The sequence below is a fragment of the Macrobrachium nipponense genome, chromosome 43 (assembly GCF_015104395.2).
Source record: "Macrobrachium nipponense isolate FS-2020 chromosome 43, ASM1510439v2, whole genome shotgun sequence".
Classification (NCBI taxonomy): domain Eukaryota; kingdom Metazoa; phylum Arthropoda; class Malacostraca; order Decapoda; family Palaemonidae; genus Macrobrachium; species Macrobrachium nipponense.
Window position 1 is genome coordinate 50,596,900 of NC_061104.1, and position 11,424 is coordinate 50,608,323.

The 11,424-nt window shown below is 43.4% G+C and overlaps 1 pseudogene; it reads right to left on the bottom strand.

Annotated features, from left to right (window-relative positions):
- Nucleotides 1–11,424, bottom strand: part of LOC135213733 (chitinase-3-like protein 2) — a 239,599-nt pseudogene that overhangs the window by 78,562 nt on the left and 149,613 nt on the right.

Sequence of the window (11,424 nt, forward strand, 5' to 3'; positions counted from 1 at the left end):
TGGACGAGACGGTCACTGTCGTCAGTGCACCGCTGTTCCACCGCAGCGTCCACCATCTCTCTAGGGAAGAGAGTGGAGGAACTCCACACTGGTCCATTGCTAAGACCCGAAGGCCGCCTCAGCCCAGCCGCCCTGGTCACTCGGGTGAGAACAGCGTCTCTACGCCGGAGAACCAGGTTGGCCCACAGGTTAGCCATCTGGTGGGCCAGGTAGGAGATGGCCCTACCTCCAGATTGGCACAGTCTCACAAAAGCCGGGTCCCCTTCAGGAGTGATGTTCACCAAGGAGGCCGCGGCTTTCGACACTGTGAGGGGACCACAGGTCAATCCAAGAGACTGCTTGGAATGCTGCCATTGTGGTAGGCTCTAAGGCAAGTGCCCCTAGTTAGCTCCGGGTTAACCTGTTTGGGCGGCAGAGGGTCTTCTGAAGGCACGTAGAAACGCCTCTGTTGCGGTAGAGGTGGGGGGATAGAGCAGCAGCATACTCAGGAACAGGAGGCGGGGCAGGAACCAGCGGCATCCTCTGCACAGGAGGCAGCTCCAGGGGAGAGCTCTTGGGACACCGGAAGTCAGGGGCTGAAGCAAGAGCGGCAAAACCAGGTGGCGGCATCACAGCGGGCATCATCACTTCCGGCAGCAGCGCCTGCACAGCAGCTGTCAGGGTCACCGTGGCTACGTGCTGGGTGTACACCAGGTGCGGCGGAGCATCATAGCCAGGCGTGGACACTGTCGTGGTAGTCGTGGTGGTCCGGGCGCCGTGGGTTACCAGCATGGTCCCCCTCACCAGGTGACTCAGTAGCCCCTGAACCGTCGGTGTCCCTCGGAGACCCAGCGAGTACCAGGTCCGTCCGAGATCTGAGGAAGGAAAAGTCGGGTGAGTTAGTGGGGGGTCTCCCCTCGCCTGGGGGGGACAGTTCCACTCCAAGCGAACGGAGGACCCCAAGTACAACTGGACGTCGGGGTACCACGCGCCCCCATCCACACTCGACTGATCGAGAGAGAAGGAAGCGAGAAACCTCCCCCGAAGGGGAAGGAGCCATACGAGGGTGCTGAGATGGAGGGAGAAAAGAAGAAGACGTGTCCGTAACCAAGGGCATAGCCGCAGAACCCTCCGACGACTCCTTGGCCGGCTTACGCGGCTTCTTCCTCCCCCCATAGCGCTCCCACTGCTCCTCCAACCAAAAAACACTACATCACATGTCTCGGTGCGAGAGCATTCCCACCCTCTACACCGAGTACAAAACTCATGAGGGTCAACCTCAACAGATGACCGAAACGCCCAACACTTACGGCCCTCCACACCAGGGCACAATCTGCGGCTGATGGGGGGCGAGGGGGTCTCTCCGCCTCTTGGGATCCCATTTCGAATCACAATACTCACAATAGTCACTGTATGATATACAAAAACACACACATACTTACGTATATCCTTGCACAAATACACACAGTAAAAGAGAAAGAAAAAAGCCTTCACTCAGCGAAGCAAACAAAGCATAAGACAAGAAGCAGGCAGAGAGGCCAAGCAACACGTTCATCCACCTACGTGGCCGAAAGCAAAGAGGCTCCTCTCCTCACAGTCGAGCTGACTGCCAACTGCCGGACAAGTAGTTAACTACCGAACCCCCTTGTTCAAAGCTTACAACCGGTTCAGCTGCCGCTAAGTACCTTCCTATTGTTTTTACAGGACCGAGGGTTTGTATACGTATCGGAACAAATACTATATTTTGGCGTTTTTATGGGCTCTTTTTATTAGATGGAATTCTGTTGTAACAGAACATTTTTACCAGTCATATAGTAGCAACAACATATTAACGACAAGAGGTCATATGAGAAGGATACATTATATATGCATATAGTATACATGCTATATATTATATATTATATATATATATATATAGATATATTATATTATAATATATATATATATATATATATATATATATATATATATATATATATATGTATCTCTCTCTCTCTCTATATATATATATACAGGCAGTCCCCGGGTTACGACGGGGTTCCGTTCTTGAGACGCGTCGTAAGCCGAAAATCGTCGTAAGCCGGAATGACGCTTGGGGAAATATGTCTTAAACTAATAAAAAGTTATAAAAAACCTTACTTGTTAATCCTTTGGTTACCATACTTGTTACTGTGTTTCCAAGTTGTCCTGTAGTTTTATGTACAACCTGAAGTTATTGTTTTTCATAAAAGAATGCTGGTTCTTGAAGGTAAAAACAAAACTATTGTAATCCTCTGGTGACACTACATTCTTTGAAGTTTTTATGTACAACCTGGAGTGATTTTGCAAAATCTTGAGGGCTACAAGAACAGCTGATTACTATTTACGTATCATATAGACTAATTAAAGTAAATGTAATCGTTAAATAGGCTTATATATTAGTATCAACAAAACATTCCTGCCATGAGTCAGAGGCCGTTTAATGAAACGAACACTTCTCTGTCCTATCTGTTCAGAAAATAAACGTTACGTCAATCCCCGAGACCATTGTTGCCAAAGCGTCTCTCTCTCTCTCTCTCTCTCTCTCTCTCTCTCTCTCGCTCTATCTCGCTCTCTATCCTCTCTCTCTCTCTCTCTGATCAAATTACATTGGAAACTTGACATACGATTGCCCTAATATACGAATGTTTTGAGATATAACAGAAAATTTGCGAAAATACAAGCTTTGATATACAACGAAATATTTTGAGTACGATTTTGCGATGAGTGTTATGTTTTTTATAGGCGACCGATTAAATGGCGTTCAGTCTGTTTGTTTGTTGGTGCTGCATGTTAACACGTCGTTGTTTAGTTCGTTGTATTTGCGCCTATTTTTCGTGTTATTTTGTCTATTTTATTATTAACCATGGTCTCAAAGCTAAAGACAAAGCAGGTGATAAGAAAAAACCCAAGAAAATTATTTCGATGGAAGCAAAACATGAAATTATAGCAAAGCATGAACGTGGCGTTCGTATCGTCGATTTGGCAAACGAGTATGGTCGAAATCCTTCTACAATATCCACGATCATCAAGCAGAAGGAAGCTATAAAAAACCCAAAAACCCCCGAGACCATTGTTGCCAAAGCGTCTCTCTCTCTCTCTCTCTCTCTCCTCTCTCTCTCTCTCTCTCTGATCAAATTACGTACTGGATAATGTCTCTCTTTGGATACTTCGATTTTGCCAAATATTGAGGGCTACAAGAACAGTTGATTACTATTTACGTACCATATAGACTAATTTAAAAGTAAACGTATCTTTAAATAGGGCTTATATTATTAGTATCAACCAAAACATTTACTGGCATGAGTCAGAGGCCGTTTAACGAAACGACTTCTCTGTCCTTAACTCGGAGTGTCGGAAGACGCCTCTCTCTCTCTCTCTCTCGACTCTCTCTCTCTTTCTCTCTCTCTCTCTCTCCTCTCTCTCTCTCTGATCAAATTACTGGATAATGTCTCTCTTTGGATACTTGGAATTTGCGTTGTAATCTAACCAGAAACTTCGTTTTGTTATTATTACTGGAAACAAGCAATGATTTTTTCATTATTTGTGCTTTTGGACTGTTATATGTAAACTAGTATGTATTCATTTGCTCGGAAACTAGTTCCGCATATGAGGCGTCACTAAAAAACATAGAAAAATACAACATAAAAAGTGTCGAAAATCATCATAATCTCAAAATTTTTGTTGTAATCTAACCAGAAACTTATTTTTATTAATATACTGTGCTAAACTATAAAGGATTTTTATCATAGTATGCGTTTTTTAAAAGCGTCGTTAACGTCGTTAACTCGGAGCGTCGGAAGCGTCAGCGTCGTAACCTCGGAACAAGCGTCGTAAACCCAGGACGGATTTTTCCATTGAATATTTAGAAAAAGCGTCGTAACCTCGGAACGTCGTAAGCCGGAACCGTCGTAACCCGGGGACCGCCTGTATATATATATGTATGTATGTATATATATAAGTATAGCTCATTTTAAAGTTAGCAATATGTAGTAGGATCTATTAAGTCTTAAAATAAACACATCTACTACCCTCCAAATTTTCATATATTTGGGGGTTAAAAGAACAGTTTTATTCAGTGCTACCCGACTTTTTCCTGGTTCACTTTGTTGCGGATTTTCGTGGAACATATTTTTCATGTTTCCGTGGGAACTTTCACCAATTTGCGAACTTTCCCATGGGCTGTATCCCTAAAATTATCAATAATTCGATTTTTTTCATATTAAATCAGGCAGAGAACTGTTCATAGACAGTTATAAACATTTATGTTTAAGGAGTATGTATATATGGTACTTGGCAGTTACATATAAGCATTTTCAGAGGGGTTGGGATCTGCATTTCCGCAGTGGGTTCTAGAACCTATCCCCACGAAAAAGTGGGGTAGCACTGCATACTGCAACTTTTGGCAAGCAAAAATCCACACATTCATTTTACCTTTGTATGTTCTTTGGCCAAAGGGACTATGGTGCTATTTTGAATTTTAGCACAAGATACAATGATGTGAGTACAAATGTTTGGATCAATATCTCTAGGAGTCAGGAATCCACCAACATCGTTCCCATCCCGTGGAATCCAATAATAGCACACTTGCTTCAAGGATGCATTTGCTGCTTTCACACTCTCTACAACAGAATTTACTCCTATAAAGGAAAGGAAAAGGGCTTTAGTTGTTATATAGGTTAAAGAAGGATAACTATAACTATGTAATAGAACTAATAACTATAGTGAAAAACTACTGACTTCTAAGTAACCAAAGCATAATTTTTTCTGAAACAAATTACAATTTATTCAAACAGCTATTCTTTCATCTTTTATATAGGTGTATCTTCAGCAACAGGAATTTAGTGGTAGCAGACTGTTGCCACCACTCAGATAATGAATTTTCCCTTTATAAAGTATACAAAACTGTAGTTTTTTTAAAGTATACGTATACCTTTTGCAAAAGCTTGACCAACTGTTGAAGCTTTGTAACAAGGTAACTAGCAGTAAGCAAGTGAGAGAGCAACAGGGACTGTTATGGGGTTGGTTAGAGGTGGGGCTGCAAAGGGTGATTTTCATGAAGACTCCTCAGGTGGGAAGTAATGTCCAAAGAATATAACTTATGTTGTCCTTTGTCCCCATAAATTCCAGCCTCTTCATCATGTAATCACAAACATCAGTAAAGGAGTTGTAGGATGGTTTCTGTAACTACTATTTTAAACAGCCTGGCAATTGAGAAATTAAAGTACAGTTCATCACTGATGAGTCAATCTGTAGAAAGCAAGTTTTTGCATCCTCTGGGGTTTAGTACCTTTGCTATATTTTAAGCATAAGAAGCACCTTGGAAGAACAACTGGCAGAGAGGGAGTTCTCTGACCTGGTGATCATTTTTCCACCTCCTGTATGCCACTCACAAGAAAAGATCAAGGCAGCCAAAATAGCAGTGAAGCCTGTGATGCCAAGCCCAAAATGCAATCAAGAGACAACAACAAATGCTAAGGAGGGGCCCTAGTCACTTCCCCCAAGTAACTGAGCTCAAGGATGAGTTGCATGATCTTCCAAAAACAGTTTTCTAATTTAGCCTGTAGTGGCTTCATAGGCATGGTAACCTCAGGTCCTACTGGATCTACTACAGACCAAGCAAGAACTCCCCTAAAACAAAGGGAGAAGATGCAACAGCCAAACCCTTCACCTGCTTGTAGGATCATTTCAAATCAACATCAACCAATGACAAAATTGGGTTGACACCCAGGTGAATGCATGGTACTCCCATCCACAACCCACGTACTAATAAGTAACAATGTACATAACTTGTTGCCAAATTTCAATAACTAGATCAGCTGTCACTAAGGGTATACACTGTATGTTCACATAAATAAAAAAGCTTTGTGTTCTTGTAGGAACAATTCAGAAGCAATGGCCACTTAACTAGCTTGTTACCAAACTTCAAGACTGATCCAGCTGTGGCTGAAAATAAATCCTGTGTAGGCTATAAAGGTTCGTACAGTATTCTTATAGCAACAATATGCGTCACTGACATAATAAAAGGCACTGTAACATTATATAAGTACCCTAAATATCACTTGACAAGCCTAGTGACTTTAAAACGAAGTGTTTAGCACATTCTTAAACACCTTTGAGAGTAAGTAACATTCTTAAGAAAGGAAATTTTTGTGCCAGGCTATGAAAGGTTTGAATGTATAATCTAGATCAGTACTATTAGATTATAGTAATAATGTTAGTAGTCGTCTGCTCTGCTGGTACTACAGGAGTCGGCTTACTAGTACACTCAGCAATAAAACTGAACTTACTGACTGATGAGCGCTCAAGTTTACTCAACAGTTTGGAGTATTTGAAAGCCAGTGATTCACAGCAGTTAGATGTAGCCTAAGGAGTGCTAGAAAGGGTTAACCATGGATTTTATTATGGAAATGAATGTGGTCACTAAGAAAACCCCAAAAAATATACAAAACGTCATAAATGAGGTTTATTTTCACTTGTGAGCAATTTACTACCAAAAATTTTTTTTCTATTATTTACTTATATTCACTGTGCAGTCAGCAGTCATCACCATCATGATCTATGCACTATAATTCAGTTTCAGTAATACTACATTGTTCATGGGAGAAGCATTTGGACTAGGGAGACTAAATTTATGATTACAATATAGGTTTGCTACCTTATACTATTGTATGTCATGTATTAAGTCAAACAACTAACTTGATAAATGGTGAAATGCATCGTATGATAAGGAACCTATAATCACCACTGAAGTATCAACTAATTATATGCCAATGTATGATAGGTATTTTACTATAGAGACACTTGAAAAATTAAATGGTAAAAGAAAAAACAACACAATGGTTATGTCATTCACCTTAGCCTTTAGAATCCAAACTACAGCTGAAAGGCATGATTAAGAATACATAATAAAAATAAAAATAATCTCTATTTCCCTGCAAATGACAGTATCCAACTGTGAAGTCTTCATGATAAAGAGTAAATCAACAGGCATTAATAAATACTGATTACACTACATATATCAGAGATGAGATGATTGCACATGAAAAATAGTATGAAAATCATCAGATTTCTTGGAACCTATAGGAGAAAATGCTCAAGCAATAGAAAGTACTGAATAGTGTTATATCACAAATTGCATATTAGACAAATAAAATTCAATCATGACTGTTTAATCCATATGTATACAGTAGTGCCTCAGGATACGAAATTAATCCGTTCTGAAGCGGCCTTTGTAACCTGATTTTTTTGTATATCTTGAATCACATTTTACATGTAAATTGCCTAATTTGTTCCAAGCCCTACAAAAACACCCCAGTAAATTTTATAATAAAGCTAAATTGACCAATAAACAATGAAATACAAAAATTTGGACCATTCAATACCTAACACAAACTAGTTCATAGTATACTACTATATGTACCTGTAAATAAAGTGTATTTTTGTACATGGTACAAGAAATACTGTACGTACATATGTAGTAAAATGTGGAACCTTACCTTTCGAGTGAGGCGATTTCCGAAAGTGGCGACAGAGGAGGAGGACAAATGGCAGAAAACATGAACACTTAACTTCACAAAACACATTCAAAAATGGCAGAAAACATTAACACTAAACTTTACGAAACATTAACAAATGGCAGAATACATTAACACTTAAAATTAAATTTCTTTTTTTTTCTTTTCTTTATTTTTACATTTTTTTTTTTACTTTTTATACTTTACGTTTTCTACAAAATTTCAACTTATTCACCACTTTCAACTTTCTGTTTTTTTCATATTACTTGGATCTTCCTGTTTGCTTACTACTAAAGGCCTCTTTAAAAAATAACTATCCAAGGAAGATTGCTTCTGCCTGCTTTTCACAATGTTCCTGAAACGACTCAGGCAAACGTCATAGAACTGCGCAAGCATACCACCTGTGTAAGCCTTTTTGGGGTGTCTCTTTTCTACAAATGATTGCACTTTATGAAAAGCAGCTAGAGCATCATTAATTTCTGCCAATGTCAAGGGTCGTCGTCCTCCTCCTCGCCGCTGCTAGAGAACTCTTCTTGAACGACGTTATGTTGCATGGCCTCCAACTCCTTCGGGTCATCCGTCGTAAGCTCCTCTTGGTGCTCCTCGAGAAGGTCATTGATGTTGTCCTCGTCGACGACCAGCCCCATGGACTTGCCGAGAGCAACGATCTCGTCAAGACCTGGTAGCGAAACTGTTTCAGGATCGTCAACTGTTTCTGAACCTGCATCAGCTTCGCCCACGTTGAATCCCTATAGGTCTCGGGCGGATACGTCATCAGGCCAAAGTTTCCTCCACGAAGAATTCAAGGTTCGCCTCGAAACCTCCTGCCAAGCTTGATCGATGAGTCAGATGCATATCATGATATCAAAATGCTCCTTCCAAAATTCACTCAAGGTGAGGTTTGTGGTATCGGTGATGTCGAAACATCTCTTGAAAAGATGTTTCGTATACAGCTTCTTGAAGTTCGATATCACTTGCTGGTCCATGGGCTGGAGGAGAGGGGTGGGGTTAGGCGTAAGAAAAAGAACCTTGATGAAAGAATACTCCGCTAGGATATCTTCCTCGAGGCCAGGAGGGTGAGCAGGGGCATTGTCCAACAACAGCAGACATTTCAGAGGGAGGCACTTCTCTTCTAAGAATTTCTTCACTGTCGGGCCAAAACACAGATTTACCCACTCAGTGAACAAAAGTCTCGTTACCCAGGCTTTCGAATTAGCCCTCCACATCACTGGAAGCTTCTCCTTTAGCACTTTGTGGGGTTTGAAGGCTCGAGGAGTCTCCGAATGATACACAATTAGGGGCTTGACTTTACAATCCCCACTGGTGTTGGAACATAGTGCGAGCGTAAGCCTGTCTTTCATAGGCTTATGCCCGGGTAGCTTCTTTTCCTCCGTGATGTACGTCCGACGAGGCATTTTTTTCCAAAAAGGGCCAGTCTCGTCACAATTGAAGACTTGCTGAGAACTGCAGCCTTTGTTGATTGTCATCTCGTCGAACGTCTTAATAAAGGCTTAGGCTGCTTTTGTATTCGAGCTGGCAGCCTCCCCATGCCGCACCACCGAATGGATGCCAGTCCGTTAATGGAATTTATCAAACCACCCATGAGAAGCCTTGAAGTCTGGGGTTGGCGTCGATGTCCCTTCTCCTCTATCGTCTTTGGGATGGGCAATCAGATCACCGAAAACAGCGCTGGCCTTCTGGCAGATTGCCATCTCGGTTATCATATTGCCAGCAATTTCTTTGTCTTTTATCCATACAAGAAGCAACCTCTCCATCTCATCATGCACGTGGTTCCTCTTGTTGGACAAAATAGTCATGCCCTTGGAAGGTGTAGCTGCTTTAATAGCTTCCTTCTGCTTAAGGATGGTGCCTATCGTCGATGGATTTCGGCCATATTCCTTAGCGATCACACTCAGCCGCATGCTAGCCTCATACTTCTTGATTATCTCCATCTTTGTCTTCGAGCGAACTCGGAAGCCTGAGCCTTGGCTGCATGGTCGCCCGCAGGAGACCGTACACTCGGTACCTCTCGCGAACGAAAGGCTGAGCCGGAACCTGGTGTAGAGGTAGGACCTCTAGCACCAGGCGAGGAAGTACAGGTGTTAGCCGGTACCCCTCTGGTCCCCGTCTTCTTCTTCCTTGCGGAAGGAGAGACGGGCCCCGCTCCCGAAGGAGCAGGAGGACCAGCAGAAGAACCCCCCGTCCCACTGGAGTGAGACGGGCCCTTAGAAGTTCCCGAAGGAGACTTCTTAGGGGGGGAGGCGGCAGAAGACGATGGCGACACCTTCCTCTTCTTCCTAGATTTCCTCTTCGCCAGTTTCTCAGGACAACCGACAGGTCCTCCATTCAGGACGGAGTTGGGGCAATTGCCGAAGCAACACAGCCCAACTGCACCTGCCCTGAGGGCCTGCGGGAGTAGCAGTGTAGAGAACGCTTCCTCGAGGAGGGCTACGAACTCCTACCTGGCAGGTGAAGCATCTGCCACCCCCGGGACTGGTCGGTCGCGCGAACGCGACAGTCGTCTGGGGGGGCTGTCTCTGAAAGAAAAGGATTAATTAAAAGAGGGCTGGAAGGCCCGCCTCCACCGGCCTCTGCGTGCACGGACCTGCGGGAACGACACGTCAACCCTGGGCACCGGACGATTGCTCATTGGTCTGGCGAGAGTCACCCAAGCGACTCCTACCATCTTTCGCTCCATGCCTGGGTCCTGACACGGGGAGCAAACTCCGCAGTCTGGACCCTGGCTGCACGGTTACCCGTAGGTGACCGTACACTCGGTAACGCTCACAAGCGGGCGGCCGAGACGGTTCCCAGTCCGGAGGTGGAACCTTCGGAACCGGGAGAGGAGATACCAGCGGTGGCCGGTACCTCCATGGTCCCCGTCTGCTTCCTCCCCGAGGAAAGAGAGACGGGCCCCGTTCCCGAAGGAACGGGAGGACCAGCGGAAGACCCACCAGTCTTACCGGAGCGAGACAGACCCTTAGAAGTTCCATGATGAGACTTCTTAGGGGGGGAGACCACCTTCTCTTACGGCAAAGCCTAAAGATGAAGGGGGGGAGGCATGAAGATATGAAGATCTCGAAGAGGAGGATGACGACACTTGACAAGCTCTCTTCCTCTTCGGTTCCTCCTTCTGCCAGACTTCTGCCATCAGGAGTAGATAACCTCACAGGGCAGCGCAACAGCTTCGTCCAGTGACATAACTCCCAGGTAGTAGTGGTAATGAAAATGATTATCAGCAGGGGATCAGTACACACACTCGAGGATCGGTAGCAACATGCTACGAGTCAAAGGTACAAATCCAAGGTTAGAATTTTGAATTTTGGCCTAGCCTAACTCCTTTCTTTCTCTATAAAAATGAATAATCTACCCACCTGTACGCTTTCTCCAAACTCCAGTACACTCCAGAAATCACCTTAAAACACCCAGCACCACAAGACTTACGACCCAAAAAACAACTCTACCAGACAGAGAGCTCTACCCCTACCAACCACACACCACCAACACGTGCTTTCTCCTGCCCCGTGTTTATTGTTTACATCCTGCCGACGCCCGCCGCCATCTTGTCTATGACGTCACAGCCTATGACGTCACAACACAACTTAAATACATCAACAGACACCTTCTAGAATCTACCACATGTTGTCTATATATAGGACACCCACCATATTTCAACAATGCATAAAATACCCATAACAATTATACAATATATAATCACACTTATCTATACCCATAACAATTATACAATATATAATCACACTTATCTCTTTCTCCCTCCCCTCCGACTGTTTCCTCAACCTAGTATTCCCCTCTTATTTCCTTCGTCCTCCAACTCTTACCCTCTACATAATTTCTAATACATTCCCCTGAAACTCCTGCTTTAGTTAATACATCAGCCACTTGCTCCTTT